Source organism: Phaseolus vulgaris, chromosome 2 (genome assembly GCF_051622355.1).
Source record: "Phaseolus vulgaris cultivar YP4 chromosome 2, ASM5162235v1, whole genome shotgun sequence".
NCBI classification, from domain to species: domain Eukaryota; kingdom Viridiplantae; phylum Streptophyta; class Magnoliopsida; order Fabales; family Fabaceae; genus Phaseolus; species Phaseolus vulgaris.
The window spans coordinates 45,127,765-45,144,837 of record NC_143499.1 but is presented as its reverse complement, the minus strand read 5'-3'; the positions used below and the strand labels follow the sequence as shown (position 1 = coordinate 45,144,837).

The 17,073-nt window shown below is 29.8% G+C and overlaps 1 long non-coding RNA gene across 11 annotated transcripts; it reads left to right on the top strand.

The window, feature by feature from the left end:
• The first annotated feature begins 13,340 nt into the window (after window positions 1–13,340).
• On the top strand, window positions 13,341–15,679 carry LOC137812525 (uncharacterized). Of its 11 annotated transcripts, none has more exons than XR_016518829.1 (4): window positions 13,444–13,904; window positions 13,976–14,050; window positions 14,702–14,794; window positions 14,988–15,679. It is a non-coding gene; the product is annotated as an uncharacterized LOC137812525 (long non-coding RNA). The 11 variants fall into 11 exon arrangements; XR_016518837.1 differs by having other exon boundaries at window positions 13,452–13,661; window positions 13,989–14,032; XR_016518834.1 differs by having other exon boundaries at window positions 13,452–13,661; window positions 13,989–14,050.
• The last annotated feature ends 1,394 nt before the right edge of the window (window positions 15,680–17,073 follow it).

Here is a 17,073-nt window from a genome sequence, read left to right as displayed (position 1 = left end):
GTAATGCAATTTTCGGTTGGCAGATACTCGTCTAGCATGGTTTTTCGATCCAAGAACAATACATGGTTATTGTTTGAGGTTGTTACTGATAGGATATACTAACTGATGTTTTTAATGTTACGAGATTAATTCAAAATGCAATATTATTATTGTAATTTGATTTAGTCTTTCTTTTTGGAATTCTTCTATAAATTTCCATAGATTTTGATCAGTTTTTTTAAATATAGTCTAAGATAAATAATCTATATATGGAAACAAGTTTTGCAGTCGAATCGAGGATCAAAAGAATGAGTTTTCAATATTCATCTATGTTAATATTTTGATTTTGAATCGATTGAGATAATATAGGTATTAGAATTTAGAGTTCTATCATAATTTTATTTTAAAAATTATTTTTTTATTAAAAATATATATACAAATTATTATTGATGTCAATTTTTATACAATTTTAAACAATTTGAGAATATGAAAACAAATACAAATTACAGAACTAAAGAAAAAAAATTGATGGAAATTAAGAAATAAAAATTTATATGCTATTAAAGTAAAGTATTGTGAGAAAAAGGACTACATTTAACTATATTAATAATGATTTATAATTAAATGACATTAAAATTATTAATACATGGTCTTAACCTCAAATATTAATGTAAATGATAAATGATAACGAATGTTTCTATGCCCATATAAATAATAGTGAAAATAATACAAATAACTTAATTAAATGAAAAAACTGTTATATTAAACTATAAAATAATTGAACACTTTTCTGGAGTAGTATATGCATTTAAAAAGGTATGAAATTCTGTGTTATTACAAACCATCAATATGGGTTAAAAATTTAATTGCTAGTTTAGTTTTTATAATTCTAAAAACTCAATCTTCTAGTTTTGTATTCATGAATATTTTTTAATCTCTATACAATTATAATTTTTAAATTTACAAGTGACTAGATGATATTAAAGCTACATCTGTAGAAGATATAACTAAAAAATAAAAATAAAAAGTCTGGATGAACTAAAAGAAAATGTACGTCTTTTAACGTAATAAAAGTAAAAAAAGAAGAAACTTTTTTCAATTAAATCTCATATAAACAACTCTTTGATTCACAATAGAACTAGTTGAACCAATAAATTGTTAAATTTATTGAAAAATTGTATAAAGTGAAAAAAAACTAAGTAGTTGTTGATGGTTTTAGTGGTGATGTTGTGTTAGAAAGATTTGATTGGTTGAAGTTCCACTTTATGATAATTTAAAGTTAATGAAAGTTGAAAAGGTCAATCGACAGGTTTAGCAGCGAGTGGTGGTCTTATTCACAATGACTAAGGTCTCCTTTTTGGCGGATCATTAGGCAACATAGGGATATGCTCTTTCAATAAAGCAAAATTTTGTGGCCTTCTCTTCCTTCTCTATCTTCCTCCTAGTACACTTATTCCTAAAGGGGTGGCTAAAGTTTACTCCAAAAATTCAAATTCATTTTCGTGAGAAAGAGGGTCTTCCATGTGCCAATGGAACTCTTAACTTTCTTGAAATAGGTTCAACATTCCATATCGATAAAAGATAAAGATATATTGTAGTATAGTGAATGTAAATTTTATTTTATAAGTCGATTTTATAAAATTGAGTTAGACTTCAGTACCAGAGTTATTTATAATCTATTTTAGTGAAAGTTTGTAGATCTTATTAAGTCATCCATCATCGGACTACCAATAACGTGAAGAACTATATTGAAGATCTCAAATCAACTAAATATAAAAATATTTTGTAATATATAAATAAATGTAAACTTCACTTTATCAATAATTTTATAAAGTTGAGTTAAGTTCGATGTTTTCAAATTATCCATCAACATCTCCCTTCATTCTCACATTCTTCATTTCTCCCCCATTATTATAAACAAAATTACTTATCTCTTCTTTATATACACATATATTTTTAATACCTTTTAATTCGTGTCATTTTAGAGGATTAAAGCTATACAAGTTAAAAATATTATTTATATAAACTAAAGAACTTCAAAACGGTATGAATTGAAATTAAAATAGATTTTTTTAAATAAAACTTATAAGAATTAAATTACATTTTTTAAAACTGAGTTGATTAAATATGGCTACTCATTTTCAAATATGTTTCGAAATGTTAAATAGACGTGTTCAACTCACTTCATTCTCAACAAGAAGTTAAGTAAAATGGAAAGAACACAATAAACGCTTGCTGGGCCAGCTTTTTTCTTTGAGTACTGGGTCATCTCATAGGCAACGTTGGGCTATTCTTTGGTAACTACTTCCTGCACCATATCACTGTATCCAATTTCAGTGTAAAACGACGAAAATGCCTTTAAATAAAGTGGGAGTAAAAAAAAGTACAATCCGGACCCTCTTTTCTGAAATATGTTTTCGGATTTTTTTTTCAAAACAAATTTTTTATATTGTGGAATGTTTTTTCAGAATAGGGTTTCTATTTTTGAATTATATTTTGAATTTTTATTTCCAGAACACAATAATCTCTTTGAAATCTTCTTTTCTAATATGTATTATTTTTAATTCTGGATTTTTATTTCTAGAATAAAAGATCTTTTCAAAAATTTTAAAATATGTAGGGTGCAGCTTGAAAAAGGTTGGGTGTAAGAAGAATTTGTCTTATTCTTTTTATTAGAAAAGGCCTGAGACTATATTATGGGCTAACTGGCCTATGGATGTTCTTTCAGGTTCATCTTTTGATATATATCTGGGAGTTTCTTCCTGCATCCCTACTTTTTCTTCCACACTCCCATAATTTTTAAAATTCCAGAATTAGTCTTCACCTTTTATTTAAAAAAGGCACCTACATTTTTTAAATTACGAATTTGTGATTTTGAAATTAATTTTTTGCATTACAGATTCTGAAATTAGGAAACATATGGACCCACAAATCTGAAAGATTTTTTTTTCTAAGTGTATGGTGGAAACACAAAATACACAAATCTGAAAGATTTATAGGTGCACCAATCTGAAAGATTGTGGATTCAATATTTTGGAAGACAAAAAAAAGTGTGGATTTTATGTTTTTGTAAACCTAGCGGAATGCATTGTTTGTAATTACAACATATATATTGCAAAAACGAAAATTCTCAATAAAAACGAAACTATAGATTCATAAACTAAAAAAAAATTTACTTACCTTTTTCTCTAAATAGAGAACCATCACCAAGTCGCAGAAGACACCACCGATCACCACCAAGAGAAACGCTTTTCTGTGTCAAGAAATGGAGTAGTATCGCCGTTGAGAGAGCAATGCAGTCCGTCTGTGTGCAGTATATGTGTGCAAAGGAAGAATAATGAGTAAAGTGTGGGTGTTGTGTGCATTTTAGGATTTTTTGAAAATATTAGGGATAGGTTTATCTTTGCAAAATATTGTGGGGTGCATGAAGAAACTGCCAATATATTTTTGAAACATCAACTTCTTTAATTTTTTTAATCTAAATTTATTTTTTAATCATATATTTTCTACACTATTCCCGTCAATTTCATATGCATACAAATATGGATAAAACTTATATTTAACAAAGATGCGTCTCGATGACCAGTACATATTTTTTATGGTTTACTTTTCGTAACTGTTTCTTATGATTGCTGTTATGGAAAATATGTTTTAAATTTTGTTGACTGTTTTTTGGCCTTTAAAAAATGGATGTACAACACTGTCTCTGTGTTTCCACTCTTTTTATATAATAATAATTAAATAAGCAGGGAAGATTGTTTTATTTGCTCCATTTGTTCTTCATTCTAAGTTAGTTTTAATTAATTCATGAAGATTATCAGTTTATTAAAATTACTCAAGTATCGGATTTCTAAAAAAATTATATGAACTTTATGAAGTTATCCTAAAGAAATAATGGATTTTCTCGGGGAAGGAAGTTATTCTTTAATACAACCTATTGTTCTATGAAGATAATGCAGAATTTATTGTCAAAACAACTCAGAAAACGTTGTGATCCCATTTTCTGAGGTCATTGATTATTTTTCCATCATGATTTAATGTAATTGTCAAATTCATAGTCAAAACTTTTAGTTGTACTTGATTAGCATGACAGAAGCACAAACTGAAAGATGAAAAAGAGAACAAATGTCTGCTACTCATGAATCCTGTTGGTCGACATGAAGCTTATAGGTTTAAGTATCTATTTTGCACTCAAAACATGTCTATGTTTGGTATGCCTCTTTGCTTCTAATTTAAGGTACATCTATTGCCTTCCACCTTTTAACTATATTAACTGCTTTAGTGTATGATTTCATTAAGGAATTTTTACATAAAATGGGACAATTTTTTCTCCCTTCTCACTACAATGATGTTGTTTTTGAAAAAATTTATTAACATCATATAATTTCATTGTTAAGAAGTTGTGTCAAAATGAATTCCAGTGAATCAAAGTTACCTTTAGTCTCACATTTTAAAATCATGTCTTTTAATCAATATTCATTTATATGTATACCATTTTTAATTTCTTTATTTATAGTAGGAATTAAAATAGGTTAAAATTTATATCTACAAAAATGAAAAGGGATTAAAATAGTGTAGGAATCAAAATGAATAAAGTTGAAGTGTAGAAAAAAAAGAAAATTTATACTAATTGAAACTAAATGAATCGGAATGTTGTTTGTGTTTGTAGGTGAGTTGTTGAAGATATGACTGTTAATTAAATGAGTTCACAGATTTGACTGTTAATTAAATGAGTTCAGAGACTTGACTGTTAAGCTAATGTCATGCATTGACGTAAACTTGGTGCCTTGCTTATTCAGAACGTAGAAAGCTGAAAGTGTCCAATCAAAAACCCCAAAAAAGAAAGAAAACTTTAGAGATAGGCTTTTGCTTCATCGAGTAGTGTAACTCCCACTCACTAAGTTCAACCAAATGAACCAACTATAGCCTAATACCCTAAAACCATTTCACCCATATATAAACTTTGCTTCATGTTCTCTCTTTATCAATTTTTAATTAAATATTAATATTTTCTTACACTTTATAAAATTTACAAAAAAACTATGCAAATTTATTCTTTATAACTCCTTTAAAAAACATTGGCTGAAAAAGTTTCATAAAAAATATAAAAAAATTCTCATCATGTAGTGCCCTTGCCTTTAAAATTTGCTACTATACCAATTTGGTGGCTTTCTGCTGATAAAAAAATAGTTTTATTTTATTTGAATATCTATTTCCATACATCCATTTCCTTAAATGCTATTTTCTTCATATATGCCATTTTTTTTTACCACCCTATATCTATTACATTCATTTTTGTTCTCCTAATAATTCTCTCTTCCTTCCACCTCAATGCCCCTCTCAAGGTCCTTTTTTTGTGTGGGGTTTTGAAGTTATGCATTACACAAACAAAGCTAATGTGATTTGTCATTCTCTTTGTTCCCCGAGAAAGTTAACCAGGTGGTAGTAGTAAATTGCAGAAGCAGGCGCAATTATATGAACCTACATGTTGTTAATTGTCACCCTACGTGCTGATGTTTTAAATATATCTTCTTCTTTTTTGTATGAATTTTGTGATTGATGTAATGGTTTTGCAATGAAGATCCATATATATAAAGATGAAGAAGCATTTAGGAGTAGCAGAAAGTTGGTACGGCAGTGGGTAGTATTATTATATGAAATTGGAATTCCAGTTGATGTTTTTGGTTTGTCTAAGAAAAAGATGGGAGTGAGGAATATTAATATTAAGGAGTGAGATTGGTCAGAAATTAAACAGACGTGGTTGTTTGCGTTTGGTATCTCCACCAAGAAGACCTACCATGGCGCTGCATTTATGAAAAGGAAAATGGAAGTGTGAATTTGATTGAGCATTCCAGTGGTCCATTAATTAGTTGGTAGTATTAAGTGTCCTTTAAAACATAAAGCTTTTGGGTTTGATTTGAAGTTGTTGAAATGAGAAAGATGGATCTTTGGATTCCCCCGCGCGCTTGACATGCACGGATCTTGATATATAAAGTGGAGGGTAATAAATGTCTGCGCTGATTAGTCAAAACATTGGGACATAGCTTTCCTGTTCAGCTTATGGCTCGACAATTGAGACTCTCAAACCTCATCCACTCACGTTTTTCCCACCCTCTTTCATCAAACTTTTTTTTATCTTCTTCTTCCTTTCACAATGCACCATAACAAAGTCAAATGAAAAACTGCAATTTGCACTTGATTGTAGAATTAGGGTTCACCATAGTGGAGTGAGATGAGATGAGATGGATCCATTGATGCTGTGCAGTGCAGGGGACATGCAGGCGATATGTGAATTAGGGGAGGGCCCGAGAAATGCGCATAGAGAAAGAGAGAGAGAGAGAAGGTAGCTACAGTGGAGAAGACTACAGGGTGTTGAAGATGCTTAACATAACAACAGTAACATACACAACAGCAGTGATGAGCATTATGATGACCCCATAATTGAAAAATGGTGGTCCCAATTGGAACAGTAACCAAACATGTATCTATGTATGTGTGTATCTGCTCACCATTGGTGGTCCCCCACGTGAGCCGTGTCTTCAATTGCCACCACGTGCTATTGTCCCCCCGCCATGGGACCCACTCTCCGCCGTACCAGCCAGCATTTATTGCTATCACATGGTCATGCCTGCAGCGTACCATGCTCGGAGAATCTCACCCGTCCATTCCACGCACACGCCTTTGACTCTTCATTTACTATAAATAAATTACTTTCTCTCCTCTTCCACACCAAATACCTAATCAAATTTACAATCTCTTTTTATTATTTATTAACACAAACACTTTTCAAATTCTTTTAAAACAAATACGCGTCCCACATGTCCTAATTTGTCAAACAAGTGGTTAAGAGTTTGAATTCATTTTCATGAAAGAGAGTACAACATTTCTTGATATATTTATGGTTGATATTAATTTTTTTGCTTGATCTTTAAGTGTAGTTAAAGTTGTTTTAGCCATTGGAGATTTTGTTAAAGAAAAAGAGTTGTGGATGGAAGGGAAGAGTGAGTGGTCCAGGTGAAGAGGATTAAATGCGGATGTTGGTGTGTGTTGTTGTACTGATAACAATAACAATAATAATAGTATAATGGTGAAGAAGGGTTTTGTGTGTTGGTGTTGGTAATAGTAGCTAGGGTTGGAGTTATTGTTGTGTTTCTCTTGATTTCCTCCTCGTTACTCGGGTTCTCCCCATCCTACGCTCCCGCTGACACCGACATGTCCCCTCTTCTTTCTCACCCTCCAATCACATCTTTCAACGGTTCTCATTCACGCATTCCCTATTCGCCGTCTTTCCCATGACGTCTTTCACGCAACACAACCCTCCTTCATTCATTCATTATTATTATTATTATTATAATACGTAATTAGCAACTGCATGCATGTCTCATGCATGTGCATTTGCATTGTCATTCACCTTCCATTCCACGCTCTTTCTTTCTTTCATTCATTCACATAGATGGCGAGACAAGGGTTCCATGCCACATGCTTCCACACCTTCCACTTTCTTTTCTGGTGTTACATCTTCTTCTCAACTGCTTCTTCTTCTTCTTCTTCTGCATCACTGCAACTAAATTACTATCTCTTCTTCTTCTTCTTCTTCTTCACTCTCTCCTGCAATCTTGCATTAAGATCCCATCAAATCTCAAACGGCCCTGCCTTATCACATCGATTAGTAAGACAAAAATAACATACACCGCTGCATCAATTCAATTCAATGAATTACATCAAATTGCTCTACCTACTCAAACTACCTACGTCTACTCCTACGGACATGCTATTTCTATACTTTATATTATTATCATTATCACAAAAACATATACCATAATTTATATACTTATTTCTAATCTTTTTTCTCTAGACCTCACAATTCCTACACTATGTATGTACACTGTGATATATTTATAAAAATTTATATTTGTGAATTCTTCAACTTAATTTTTTAATCAGAAATAAAAAATCATATAGATGGAAGCATTAGGGTACTCCAACTATAATGTTTTTGTAAAATAATTAAAAAAAAAATACTATGAACTTAAATTGTTCGTCACAAATAAATTTCACGGACTTTGATATTAACTTAGTGATTATGTGCTATATAGTATGAGATAAATCCTAACATTATTTTATTTTTGTCAATCTTCAATTACATCAATTTATTAATGAAATATCAAATTATGCTAAAATTTTATAAATAAAGTTAATACATACCATAAGAATGATAAATTAACAGGTTAATAAAATTTAATTTAATTTTTGAAAAAAAAGTAAAGGAATATATTTAGTTAGAAGCCCTTGTATGCAAGAAGAATAAATTTTCACGTTATAATGAGTTAATTAGCTAGTGTTTTAAAGATAACTTTCAACTAACGTTTTACTATACTTTATTAACGTTTCTAGAAAATTACCCTGTTGTCACCATACTAAATTAAGTTTTGTGCTTGACTCTCTTTTTCTGAATAGTAAATAAGTCTAACATTTGTGTGAGTAACGGAATCAAATTTTAACACTGTTATAAACACATATTCCATTATAATTTTTGGTAGTACAAGTGTTAAATAGGAAAATATTATTATATTTACTTATATTTTGACAAATAACTCAATTAAATGACTATTTAATAAAATTTTATCACTTAAATATTAAGTTGTAAATTAACCGTAACTTATTTTTTATAGTATAGTATCTAATGTGAAATCTGTTTTAAAAAATCATTAGAATTACAAGTTATTTTTATAAATTTAAATAAGTTTTCCCAAACAATCTCTAATAGCATCATTATTATTATTATCATTGCTGTTATTATAGTATAATAAAATTGTGATATTATGTAATAAAATCTTCAATTTTTTTATTGGTAAAAAAAATTATATATTGGTCTCTCAACCTATATACACAAGTTTATAAAACCTAAATGCAAAATGCAAGGTATTTGGAGGTAGTAATAATTCTCTTAAAATGCCAAAATACCCTATCCTTTGTAATATTCTCCTTCTACTATTCTTCTGTGCAGTTTAGACTTTAAAAGTTAAAAGAAAAAGTTGATATTGTAAATGTAGATGCAAAAGCTTCACATGGCCAAGATTTGAAGTCCAAAAATTCACAATCGATAAGTTCGCCCCCACCTTATTTTTGGCAGACCAACGACTAATAATGTTAGGACCAATCGTGTGTTTTAAAACTTCCTTTACAAAATTCTTTAAATAAATTGGCCGACGAGAGTAGCGTCCGCAAATGACCCACGCAAAAATTTGGAAGCTAAATCAAGTTTTTCTTGTCAGAGGTACTTTTAACAATGTGACATAAAGAGGTTTTCAACTATGACAAGTATATAACTGGTATATACTGGTAAGGGTTTTATATGTGAGTATGCTAAAGAAAAAACACCATTAATAGTCGTGAATGTATACTAATCCTGTAACATGGAGGGAAAATTAGATATGGGGAAAAAATAACAACACTAATACAAACAAAAAACATGTAAAACTTGGTGTGCTATGGGACTTTAATATTATCAGAACAACAATACTTCAAGGTTACACTATAGTTGCATGTGGAAAAGCATTGAGGCACAAATGCATGCAAAAGGGAATCCAATTCGTTTGTGCCTTATCCAGTTGGTTTGATAGGTTTGTTGAGTCCCTAGTTTGTTTGAGACAACTTATGTACTTGACATCAAAGAAACCGTTTGTAGTGATTGATAAATGATTATATCAATCATATGTTGAAGAAAAATCAATTAAGATTATTTTTTAGGTGATAATCGATTATGGAGGACTTTTAATATGGAAGATAATCTATTAGCAATATTTTTGTAATGCATATTATCTGGTGTATTTTGTTGCATGGATAATTAATTAGCCTCATATTTTGATCACTTATACATAATCAATTATTCAAAGTTTTAAAAATTTTAATCAATTAATAATTGTGCTTTATTATTTATGCACAATTGATTTGGTTTATATTTATTAGCTTTTGTTTTAGTTTCTTTAAAATTGTTGTGTTGGTTGTTGGCTTTTGTTCTTTAATGTTTATGTTCTTGTTATTGGTGTTGGTGTTTATTTTTGATAATCCATTAAGTGTTAATTGAAATTTGTTAGACGTGTTGTTGTATTAAATGTATTTTGCTATTTAGTTATTGTTCTTCCATATGCATATATGAATACTTTAAGATTTAAAATATTTTATAAATTTTATATATTTCAGATTTTTATTTAAATAGAACATTGAATATTTAAATTTGTATTTATTTAGAATTTTGAATATTTTATAAATTTTATATATTTTAAATTTTTATTTAAATAGGATATTAAATATTTCATATTTGTATTTATTTAGAATTTTTAATATTTTAAAAAATTTATATTTTATATTTTTATTTAAATTGAACATTAATTATTTAGAATTTGTATTTATTTAAGATTTTGAATATTTTAGAAAATTTATATATTTCATATTTTTATTTAAATAGAATACTAAATATTGTATTTATTTAGGATTTTAAATATTTTTTAAAAATATATATTTTAGATTTTTATTTAAATAAGATATTAAATATTTAAGATTTATATTTATTTAGGATTTTGAATATTTAAGATTTTGAATATTTTATATATATTTTAGATTGTTAGTTAAATAAGACATTAATATTTAAGATTTGTATTTATTTAGAATTTTGAATATTTTAAAAAATTTATATATTTTAGATTTTTATTTAAATAAGATTTTAAATAATTTTTGTGACAATCATAATATGTTTGGACAATAATTCGTATTTTTTATAAAACTAATTCTTAGTCAGTATGTAAAATAATACTTTAATTAAAAACAATTTTAATCTACAAATAAATCAAACAAATTAATTTTTCAATTTTTTTTAAATAGAAGAGTAAATTTGTAATGTTAAAAATAACTTGTTTTTTTTTTCTTAAAATAATTATTTAATGGTACTGGACATAATTTATTAAATTCATTATTCAAATATTTTCTTTGATAAAGGTAAATTTGTAAATTTACATTTTAAACATTTTATAAAAATTTAAAATTATCTTACTACGATATTATCACTTACAATGTTCAATAAATTTTACTCACAAATCTAATATAACATACATCAATCCAAACCACCTTACTTTTTTCATTCTTTACTCTCAAATCATTCCAAATCCATTATCTCACATCGTTACACATCTCTAAATTAGAATTAGTAAAAAAAAAAAAAAAATATTATATGGCTATACAGATTTTTTTTATACAAACATGGATCATATTCTAGGAGTAATCAAACTCTTATACAACAAACCAAAACAGCTACATATAATGAATTAAATATAAAACTAAAAATGAGGCAGAGGGGATTGAGTATATGGTGCAAATATCAGTTTACATGTAATAGATGTATTAGTAATAAGGGATTCTTGGTTGTGATTGGCAAGTGAAATAAGTGTCCTGTTATATTTATCATATTCTTTCAAGTTCAACAATGTTGTTCTCAATGAAAAATCTCACGAAGTCAAATCTATGTCCTCCAATTTAATTTTCTTGATATAAATACTTCCTACACTCTCATCTTGAATATCTTCCAAATATGATACTCACTGTAATCAACTTGAAAATGAGAGAAAAACTAAGAAATTACTTTAAATTTTTTTATCAGTAAAAATAAATAAATATGAATTATTTTAGGAGTGACACAAATCTTATAAAAAATAAAAATAAAATAAAATAAGACCTTACGCTACAATCTAATCAAATATTTATATAAATCTAGATATTAAAAATATATTACCTAGTTATCGAGTAGGTAATAAGTCCCAATTTACAAAAATATTGGAAAATCACATAAAATAATGTTCAGTTTAACTTTTACACTTGATGGTTGAATGTTGACTAAAATTTAAACTCACAGGAATTTTCACAATGTTAAATAAAATTATATATATTTAAGAAGGAACAAATAGAGGGTTGTATTGAACACCCTTGCATATATTTATACAGAAATGATATTACAGATTTTGAACAAAATACATGCATATGGTAGCTTACACGAAAGGAATGATAAAATTTGAAAGATAAGTAATATGAGAGGTATTAAGACCACATTTACAACTCAGTTGATGGATCGTTATAGTTTCTTGAAACTGTAAATGAGATGACCTATAAGAAGCTAGACATTAGACATGACACTGGTTTGAGTCAGAAGTGCATATCTGGCCCTCTTTATGATACTTTTAAATCTGCTACTGTAAATCATATACATATTACCACTTTTATTTCATATTCAAACACCCACTGGCTCAAGTATATATTTTCTCTACTCAAATTAATAAACTATATTTTTTTGCATAGTTACCTTTCTCACATGCCATTGCAAACATTCCAATGCAAGTGAACATGGCACACTTATAAATCCTTATTTTTCCACTATGCTCACATATATACCATTACTTCGAGTGTATGAGTCATGATTTTTAAAAATATTCATAATGATAAGAGAATTGGAGACTCGGAATTTTGTTCTACTGAGTCCAATAATTGACGAGACTGGTGTAGAACAAAAGGCTGAGACTATTTTCTCTAGCTGAAGTAGACCATACAGGTAGGATGAAAAAACTTCTGAGGCAGAGTTTGACTGTAGGTGTTTGAAATTGAAGGTGTGTTTGGTAATGATTTTATAGTGAATGTTGAAATTAAGAAGAGAGTGTGGAGATGTTAATGGAGGGTAATTAGAGAGAGGGAAAGAAAAGTGAAAAAGAAAGGAAGAGTGTGTGATTGTGATATGATGTGGCCGTGCGGGTAACGTATAGTACAGAGGAGTTTGAAAGTAGGGATAACAAAAGGCTAAAAATAATAAGGCAATGATGAAAGAATCGCATTAAAGACATAGTTGTCTCGTGTCAAGTGTATTTTAAATACTCATTTTGTCTTCTTCTCTGTGTTTGACTATACCACCAACTGTTGGTAGCAGGTAACAGGTCGGTTGGTTGACCGGCACCATCAGGTCATTCCCATAACAATCTTTTCATTCAAAAACTTACTAAAACATTATTAATTCAGAATCAAATTTAGTGTCATGTCATTATTTATTATTTATAATTATAGCATTGTTACAAAGGTGAGAAGAAGTGGTAGCTAGCTGTAATGAAATGTGGATGAATTTTCGTTAGGTAACTGAATTTGGTAAATTTTGAGTAAATCTCGTAACATGAAACAGATCGAAATCACTTGGACGTTATTTGTTGGAAGAATTTGTGCGTGTTTTGTGGTGTTGAGTTAAGAAACGTAGTACGATGGTTTGTTGTTATGTTATTGTTATGTTACAGGTGAGTAGTTAGTTTAAGTGCCGTTTTGCATAAGCTAATTTTGGAACATCTGAATGGGTGAGCAAAAAGCAGCATTAGTGTGGTGTGAGTCAGTGCTTGGTTTCTCTCTCTTCTCTTCTCTTATATAAGAAGGTATATGTGGGTTAGGGTTTTGAGGGAGAAAGAAGGAAACGCGTTGAGATGGGTTGGTATTGAGGGGAATGTTGGCTGGCTCGAGGCTTTTCACAAAGGAGGTTCACAGTGGATGGAACTATAAGGCTTCGGACCAGGCTTCATTCCCCTCAAAGTACTTCCTTCATGGATCAGTTTCTACTTTCTAATCATCAACTTCTTCAAACACATCATATGAATATAGCTACCTAGGTGCTGTTTTCTTTTCCAACTTCCTCATATCTTGTTCATTCCTTGCAAAGGTGAGGTTGAGAGGAATGTTGTCTGGCTCGAGGTCATGGAGGAGGAGAGTTCTCAGATAAACTCTTTCACCCAAAGTTTCCAATGGAAATTTACCCTCTAACACCAAAATGATTCTCGGACCAGGCTTCATTCCCCCCACCCAACTTTTGCTATTTTCTTTCTCGTAATCTTCATATTTTGCATGCCCCCATGGTAAGCCTTTCTCTTTCTTTCTTCTTTCATCTTTCTCTCAAATTGTAACAATCAATAATGCCCCTTTACAGCTTGTTTTTGCAGGATCAGAATTTTCAACTCACTACCCATCTTCTTTTGTTTTACCTGTAAATATCTTTATAAAGGTTGTATTTTTCGTTACCTTAGTTTTTGTCAAGTATGTGAATATATGTTGGCTTCTTCCAAATCAAGCTAGAACTTCTGTGATGGGTTAACCAATTTGTTTACTTTCATGGCTTAAAAAACAACTTTTGAGTTTGCTTCTGTTCAGATTGTTGTCTAACTGGGCTCGTATTTAATTTGAAAGCATTTTGTATCTATGAAGAATCAATCCGTATTTGAAAATCTGTATTCATCTTAGGGAATAGTAATATTTTTTTAAAATAAATGGTTACCTGTTCAAATGGACTTGTTGTTTTTGTCTATTTTCTCTCTCTCACGTTCACTCACAGAGAGAGGCAAAGCAAAATTTGTCTAGTTTTCTGGTATACTAATTCTATATTAACATTTGAGAGAGATAAGATACTAAGAATATATTAACAAATAAGTTGGCTAATCCAAGGCCCTCACACCTGCGGGAATGTTTATTTCACGTGGACAAGAAAGGTGAATGAAAGCATCAACAGTGAAAACCTATCAGATGTGAAATTCTTTATCTGCAACTAGCTACTACACATCTTAGGTCTTTCTAGAGTTTCAAAACATAGCATCCCTCTTCTGAAGTCCTTTCAGATTTGAATAATGTTTCAGCTTTTTGTCAATTAACCTGTTTTCAGGCCGGTGAAAATTATAGGGAAGGCAACTTCATAATTTACTTGGGAAAAAGGCTTGCCATCATTTTCATCAACATCTGAATGAATGTACTTCAGGTAAATTAACAGTTACCCAGTAAAGCAAGTAATAAATAGATATTTAATAAGCTATTAAATTTAATCATAACACTTATGATATGCATGTGTACTCCTTCAAATGAATACTCACCAGTCTAAATATATTAATGTGTGTGATGTGAGCTTATGAAACATGATGCAGTGTTGAATTTATTATAGTTTTGTTGTGTAGTGAAATGACAGTGACGAGTGTTGAAGGCATGCACTCACTAGCCGCTGAAAGTTGCTGAGAAGCATATGCTAAATGTGAAAGAGTAATGAATGAAAGAAGAGAAGAGAAGTGCTGGAACAGTTAACGAGAAGAAGTGAGAATCAGGAGAAGCTAGCAAGCTAGGGATTCTATGTGTCTGAGTCTGTGACTCTTGCTAGCTAGGTAGAGAACAGATATATGATTATGATCTATGACCACACCATGCCAGCTTCCATGATCATGACGACCCAGATGTGTGTATCTAGCTGCATGCATAACTAAGCTGATGCAAACTAAACCTGGAAGAAAGAGAAAGAGAAAATACAACTTCTCTTCTATTCTATTATTAAGACTCTGATATGTGTGTTTTAGTGTAATGTATTTATGGAGCTTCTAAAGCTGTTGAAAATTCAGAAACCATCTCCGGAAAAGGTTGGATCAGCAATATCAGGTTCATAAGCCTTTTGGTGTACTCACTGTAGTAATAGTGAGATGAGATCTTTTAGCATTTGAAATTGAAAAGCATTTGGAGAGAGAGAGAGTAAATGTAGAGTATCTGATGTTTCTTGGGAAATGAAACTAAGAGAAAGACACAGCAACTCGGGGACCGTTTCATGACAAACTTGGTCTCTTTAAAGAAGTGAAACAATTGCACTCCTTTATTGTCGACACAACTTCATTGTTGATTTATTATCGTTTCTGCTATCTCCCACCTTTTCTACTGTCACCCACCAAGCAACAAAATCTTCAAAACAAATTCAAATTAATCTGTTTAATCTTGGTTTACTTCACAATAATATAGTGATAAAGTTCATTTTTTCAAAATACCATTTACAATTATGTAAGAACTGTTACTACCTAATAGCTTTTGTTTTCATGTGTACTTATATGATGCATCCAACTGCAACTATATACTACTATTCAGTCAGCAGCTCGATGTCCAGAATAAAAAAAGTTAAAATAATAAAAAATATAAAAATACATTCATTTGATATCACTAAAAACAAAAACATTCTACTTTTTAATTTAAAATCTTAATATATATTATTATATTGAGAGTGTCAAAAGTATTTTTTCTGATAATGAAATACAGTGTTCATATGTGTTCATTATTTGGCTGCTGAATCATTTCATTTGAAATGTGGGGTAATCTGAGGGTACCTAAATGACCTTCTATTCTTCCACAGTGTACATATTTGGTTTTGTTCAAGTTTAAACCCTCAAATAAAATTGCATCAATATTTTTTTAGCCATCTCTTTTTGAACTCGTGGTTTTTGTACTCCCAAGTTTCCTTTGTTCTTGTATTTGGTAGCATAGGTAGAAAGGGAAAAGAGAGAGACAAAATGATTTGGGCCATGATTTGTTTGGTAAGGAAAAACCAATGAAAGGAAAGGGACAAAGAGATAATGCAATCTCTCAGGGAGGATTGGAAAAGGAAATATAGTACTAGAGAGTGGCCATATATGTCTTCATATTCGTTTTGTTTTTAACCGATTGCATATGTCTTAATCCAATAAAGGTTGACATAAGCTTAACACCACTTCTGCAAGTTGCTTGCTCACTCATCCAAAACCTCATCCAAAGATCAAACATCATGCATGATCTATACATACATATACATGCATACATATATACATATACATAATATAATATAATATGTGTGTATAATTCATTCTCATCTCAAATCCTCCTTAAGTCCTTAACAATCTCTCTGGTATTCTGTGTGGCTTACCAGCGTATTTTTTACGCAGTAATTATATTTCAATATTCATTTTGCCTTTTATTCTTCTAAATAAAAAAAAATAGTTAATTTTACACTAATTAAAAATTAGTTAGTATCATTTAATTTTACTAATCTCAATTCAATTTGTATAAGTATATCTCACTGGAGACTTGGTAGAAACTAGTCTTCAAAAGTAGAATTATCATCATATGAAGAATGTTATACACATCAAATAGAAACTAATTGTTTATTTTACAAACCTAAATGAATTTATTTAATCGAAGTGTACAATAGATCAAACGGTTTCTAAGATACACTATATAAAAGGCTATAGATTCTTAGAG